Consider the following 6,000-nt stretch of genomic DNA (forward strand, 5'->3'; position numbering starts at 1 on the left):
TTTGCATACGACCGTGATGATGTGGGCTGCATCCCTTCCCTGAAAATGCATATAACCCTTCATGACACAAGTCCTGTAAAGAAAACCTACATTTCAGTCCCAAAACCTCTTCACAATGAAGTGAAAGAGTATCTGCAGGATCTACTTAACAAAGGCTGGATCACACCATCAAGGTCTCCCTACTCATCACCTGTGGTGTGTGTCCGGAAGAAGGATGGTACTCTTCGGCTTTGTTGTGACTTCAGAGAGCTCAACCGCAAGTCAGTTCCGGACCGTCATCCAATACCAAGAATTCAGGACATGCTGGATGCACTGGGTGGGAGCTCCTGGTTTTCAGTGTTAGACCAAGGCAAGGCGTACCACCAGGGTTTTTTGGATGAGGAGAGCCGCCCCTTAACCGCCTTCATCACACCCTGGGGGCTCTACCAATGGGTGCGCATTCCCTTTGGCCTGAGCTCTGCACCCGCTGAGTTCCAGAGGAGCATGGAACATTGCATGGCAGGTCTCAGAGACACTATTTGCCTTCCATACCTGGACGACAACCTTGTGCACAGCAGCAATTTTGAAGAACACCTAGAGCACATCCGCCTGGTCCTCCAGCGTTACAGGGAGCATGGTGTTAAGCTGACTCCAAAGAAATGTGACCTGTTCAGGAGAAGTGTCAAGTTTTTGGGCAAGCTAGTTACAGGCCAGGGTTACACAATGGACCCAACGGAGCTGGCCCCGGTGATGGCCTTAAAGGATAAAACCCCTGCAACCGTCGGAGAGGTACGTCAAATGCTTGGTTTTCTCTCTTATTATAGGCCTTTCATCGCCAACTTCTCCCGCATAGCCCATCCACTCTATAGCCTGCTTAGTCCTCCATCCTCTGGGAACTCTGTTTCAGTCCCAGATGACAAGACTAGGAAGAGCGTGAAGAAAAGTAGAGGCCACTTACCTTCACGGTCACCCATTCAATGGACTAGCGCCCACCAAGAGACATTGAGCCAGCTCATAGATGCACTCACCAGACCTCCTGTCCTTGGGTACCCCGACTTTACAGAGCCCTTTGTGTTACATTGTGATGCATCTCAAGTTGGGTTAGGTGCAGTCTTATACCAGCGACAGCAAGGCAAGATGAGAGTTATAGCGTATGGTTCCCGCACCTTGAGTCCAGCAGAGAAAAAGTACCACCTGCACTCTGGCAAATTAGAGTTTTTGGCAATGAAGTGGGCCATATGTGAACGTTTCCGAGATTATCTGTACCATGCACCATCATTTGTGGTGTACACAGATAATAACCCGCTAACATATGTGCTCACTACAGCAAAGCTCAATGCCACGGGTCACAGATGGGTCGCGGAGCTGGCCAGCTATAACTTCACCATCCGCTACCGTCCAGGCAAAACCAACACAGACGCTGATGGCCTGTCGCGAATGCCGTTGGACATTGACAGTTACATGAAGAGCTGTACAGCTGAAGTGGGACAGGAAGCCATAAGCGCATCTATGGAGTCTGTGGTGGTGGAGCAGAGTTACCCGTGTCAAGGCATTGGTGTTATCCATGTTAGTGCTCTGAAGTTGATCAAAGATTCTAACACCAATCAGCCTCTTACACCAGTCGAGATCCGCACAGCCCAGGAAGCAGATGAGGTCCTGTCAAGAGTGCTCTGGTACAAGTCACAGGGTAGGAGACCAAGTAGGATCGAGGTGAAGTCTGAGGTTCCTGCAGTAACTACATTACTCAGGCAGTGGTTGAAGCTTCACGTCGACCAACATGGTATCCTGCACCGCAAAACAGCCCACCGAGAGCAGCTATTGGTCCCTAAAGCCTATCGTCCCCTGGTTTTCAAAGAGCTCCATAAAGACATGGGCCACTTAGGAGTGGAAAGAACACTTGACCTGATCAGAGATAGGTTTTACTGGCCGCAGATGGCAAAAGACATTGAACACTTTGTTACGGAAGAATGCGAGTGTCTCAAGAGGAAGAAGCCAAGTAAGCAGAGCTGTGCTCCTCTGACCTCGATCCAGTCAACTTACCCGTTCCAACTGGTATCCATAGACTTCCTCCACCTGGAAAAGTGCAAGCATGGCTACGAATATATACTAGTTGTCATGGATCACTTCACGAGGTTCGCCCAAGCTTACCCGACAAAGAACAAAGCAGCTAAAACTGTCGCTGACAAGCTCTTCAATGACTTTGCACTCAAGTTTGGCTTCCCGACCAGACTTCACCATGACATGGGTAAAGAATTTGACAACAAGCTCATGGCACGGTTGAAAGAACTCTCAGGTATCCAGGGTTCTCATACGACACCCTACCATCCACAGGGTAATGGACAGGTGGAGAGATTCAACCGTACCCTGTTGTCCATGTTACGGACCCTGGAGGACAAGGAGAAGGAGGATTGGAAAGAGTCATTGGCTAAAGTTGTCCATGCATACAACTGTACGAAGAGCGAGACAACAGGCTACGCCCCATATTACCTTATCTTCGGACGTTCCCCTCGCCTGCCTATCGATCTGCTCTTCAATCTAAGAAAAGATGAAAGTCACGTGGACTATGATGACTATGTTAGCTGCTGGAAGAAGAGAATGCAGGAGGCTTATACAGTAGCTTCCAAGACGGCTACCAAGGAAGCTGCTCGAGGGAAAGCATACTATGATAGGAGAGTGAAAGGGAGAGATCTTCAGCCTGGTGACAGAGTTCTCCTCCGAAACCTCACTCCCAGAGGCGGACCTGCAAAGATCCAATCTTATTGGGAGAACCAGATCTACAAAGTGACGGAGAGAAAGGCAGATGATAGCCCGGTGTATCGAATCTGCCCTGAAACCGGTCGAGGGAGAGACAAGGTGGTGCATAGGAACCTCCTACTGCCCTGCGACTTCCTACCACTGGAAAAGCCATCAACACAGACTGTTCAACCCCGAAAAGATGCTTCGGCTGTTACAAAGAAAAAGCTGAGACATCCACGTGTAGAGCAACATCTAGAAAATAGTGACACATCAGATGATGACTACAGCGGCACGTACCAGTGGTACTTCAGGGATGTTCCAGGGAGACGGAGGAAGACTCCACTCAACCCTTTGGCGGAGTCGTTCCAGCCTGAAACAAGTCTTCACGTTCAAGAAGAGGATGTGCCACTACAGAGCGAGAGGATGTGCCACTACAGAGCGAAGAGGATGTGCCACTACAGAGAGAAGAGGATGTGCCACGACAGAGCGAAGAGGAATGCCCTGACAGTGACCTTGGAAGGTCAGAGAGCGGTGAGGCAGTGGTTGACATTTCAGCTGCCAACAAAGGTGAGATGGACTCTGTGAGACGGCGACCCCATAGACAGAGTCAAAAACCGCTTGTACTGAGTTATGACACTTTAGGTCAGCCGACTTTGGTTCAGAGGCGCTGCCAGGTGACTAAGACTCAGGTTATTGAGAGTAATGCCTTCTGGAGACCATGGGCTGTGGGACTGTGTGTTAAAGCTATGGTTTCATGTACTGTGCAACCAGAAATGTCAGGAGACATTTAATTTTGTGGGGGAGAATGTGGCACTATGAAAGTGAGTCACAAAACTAGTAGCCCAGTAGCCCCCAATTTTGTTTTTGTGACGATCAGTCTCAGCCAGAAACTAGCATTAGAATTTATTAGATGTAACAATGTTTGTATTCCACCATCGGAGGGCGCTGTGTGCGGCAGCGGGTGATGCTCTGGCGGGCGGAAGAAGTTCGTCAGTGCTTAGAGGACAGCTTGTTGCAGCAGATGTTCGGAGCAGATTTGTAACCGCTGTACTTTCTTGTTGCAGGTAAGCTGAGCATTAAAATGCATAGCTCATAAAACCAGTAGCCTCTGATGGGTACGAAATGAAAGAACAAAGGTGCTTCAGTATAGCTGCGTTACCGAACTAGATGTAGAGCCGCAGTTAGCACCAGGCTAAAGGAGATAGGCTAAGGAGCGAGGCTAACGGCTCGCGCTTGGCTTGCTTATGTAGGCTCAGTGGGTCGGCTTAATGTGTTCTAAAATGTGTTCGAAACTTATATATTATTTGAGTTCAGTGAGTTAATGAAAGTATGTTTGTGTAATTGTACGGTGATGTCAGTAGGGAGTATGTGAATTTGTTGGGGCGCTGTGTGCGGCAGCGGGTGATGTTCTGGCGGGCGGAAGAAGTTCGTCAGTGCTTAGAGGACAGCTTGTTGCAGCAGATGTTCGGAGCAGATTTGTAACCGCTGTACTTTCTTGTTGCAGTTTAAACTAAATAAATGTGCTACCAGAGGAGTGACCCGGCCCACCATTCTCTTCAGTGTAACACAACCAGCCAGCTGCAGGAAGCGTTTGCTTTTCACAGGGAGCCACTTTTTTAATGAAACCGAAAACACCTGGGCATTTCTTTAAAGTTTAAACGGTCCTGTCTTCTGCAAGGGACAGATTCCCACAAATAGGATTTTTTTTTTTTTTTTTTTACCTCGACCGTCACCACTGGCAAGCTCAGTGGCTGCTACGTTTTTGTTGAATTTTCAGTAATGAAAACGTAAAAACCCACTTTTCTCTAAGAAAGCAAAGCTGAGCAAACAAAACAACTATTATTGTCTGAAATGAAGAGACCACCTTTGTATAAAAATAGAGACATACGCGGTCACCCTCTCTCTCCTGATAACATTTCGTCCAATGTCAGGGAACGGTAAATCATGACTCTACGTGTCCTGTATACGTGTTCCTCCTCCTTCTAGAAGTGCACCCAGTTTTGGCCTCTAAGCAGCGCCATGGTTAAGTGTGTTTGTTCGTCGGCTGCATACTTGTGCAAGCAAATGTTTCCTGTGATTAAGATGAACAAGACAGTGTGCAGAACCGGCCGATGTGTATCTCCAGAGTAAACATTAATGTCGCAGCGATGCCAGCCTGCTCCTTAAAACAAACGGTTCAAAGAGCAAAGAAAACCAAATCTCTCTGTGTTCAAACTTTGTTGCCACAAAGGGCGTAACAAGATCTGCCTGAACACAATCTTGCGATATTAAAACATGACCTTATGTCTCGTTGCAGTAACTGCTAGCCAGTCGCGCTCATCGCGGCTTTGGCTGAGAAGACGCAAGAGAAGACGCCTCGACTAGTTGTAAATCATTTTGTTTGTCAGCGTTTTGGGTTCCCAGTTGGAACAACAAATGGTGACAGAATGAAGCACAAGACACAAACAATACGTAAGCCTTGCAAGTTATTGAGATGCTGAGTGAGGCAGGAAGCATTGCTGAAACAACCGATGGCGGCGCGCCTGTTGGGATGATTTGAGCTAACGTCACAATCACAGCACACTCTGTTGGGAGCAACTCAGAGTGGAAGGACTGTTCTGCCGTCTGGAGACATAAAAATAAGTCAGAAAAGAAAGTTTGTTGAGAGAATCTAAACTCTTGTGAACTCAATGTCATGTCTCCTCTCGGCTCGTCTTTTGAGCTTTAAGTAGTTTTGTTGCTGTCATGGTCTTGGTAAATTTCTGCCAAAAAAAGGTTTTGTTGTTATTATTTTTAAAATATTTCTTGAGGTGGTCTGAAAAAAAAAAGATTTAAATTAAAAGGTACAGTTAAAACAAGGCTGTTTTCTCAATTTTTTTTCTAGAACAAATCCGGGTAAAGTTTTAAGGCAGTCACCGAAACTTTGCCTAAATGACTCATCAAGGCAAAGCGATTCATTGTATAAGAAATGGTCTCTGGAAACATGATGCAAGACCCTAAAGCTGGCAGAGAATGTGCTTTTTTTAACTGCACCCTTGCTCATAGTTTCCAGCTAAATGATCTTCAGCTTCTTCTTTTTTTTATTTTGCTGAGCTCCTGTGTTGTCAGCAGCAATGTCTGATTGACAGATGAGATAATGGTTGTGCTCCAAGGAGGCGTTCTGTGCTGCACCTCTTGTGAATTCTCAATTGACGGCCATAAACCTTTAACCCTCCTCCAGTTTCAAGTGTTTTCCCCCTTCCCCTGCCGTCTTGTTCTTTATTTCAATCAACTTTTCCTCAGCTAATTTAAAACGTTGTCATTTAT

The sequence above is a fragment of the Poeciliopsis prolifica genome, unplaced genomic scaffold (assembly GCF_027474105.1).
Source record: "Poeciliopsis prolifica strain line A6 unplaced genomic scaffold, Auburn_PproV2 SCAFFOLD005, whole genome shotgun sequence".
In the NCBI taxonomy this organism is placed as follows: domain Eukaryota; kingdom Metazoa; phylum Chordata; class Actinopteri; order Cyprinodontiformes; family Poeciliidae; genus Poeciliopsis; species Poeciliopsis prolifica.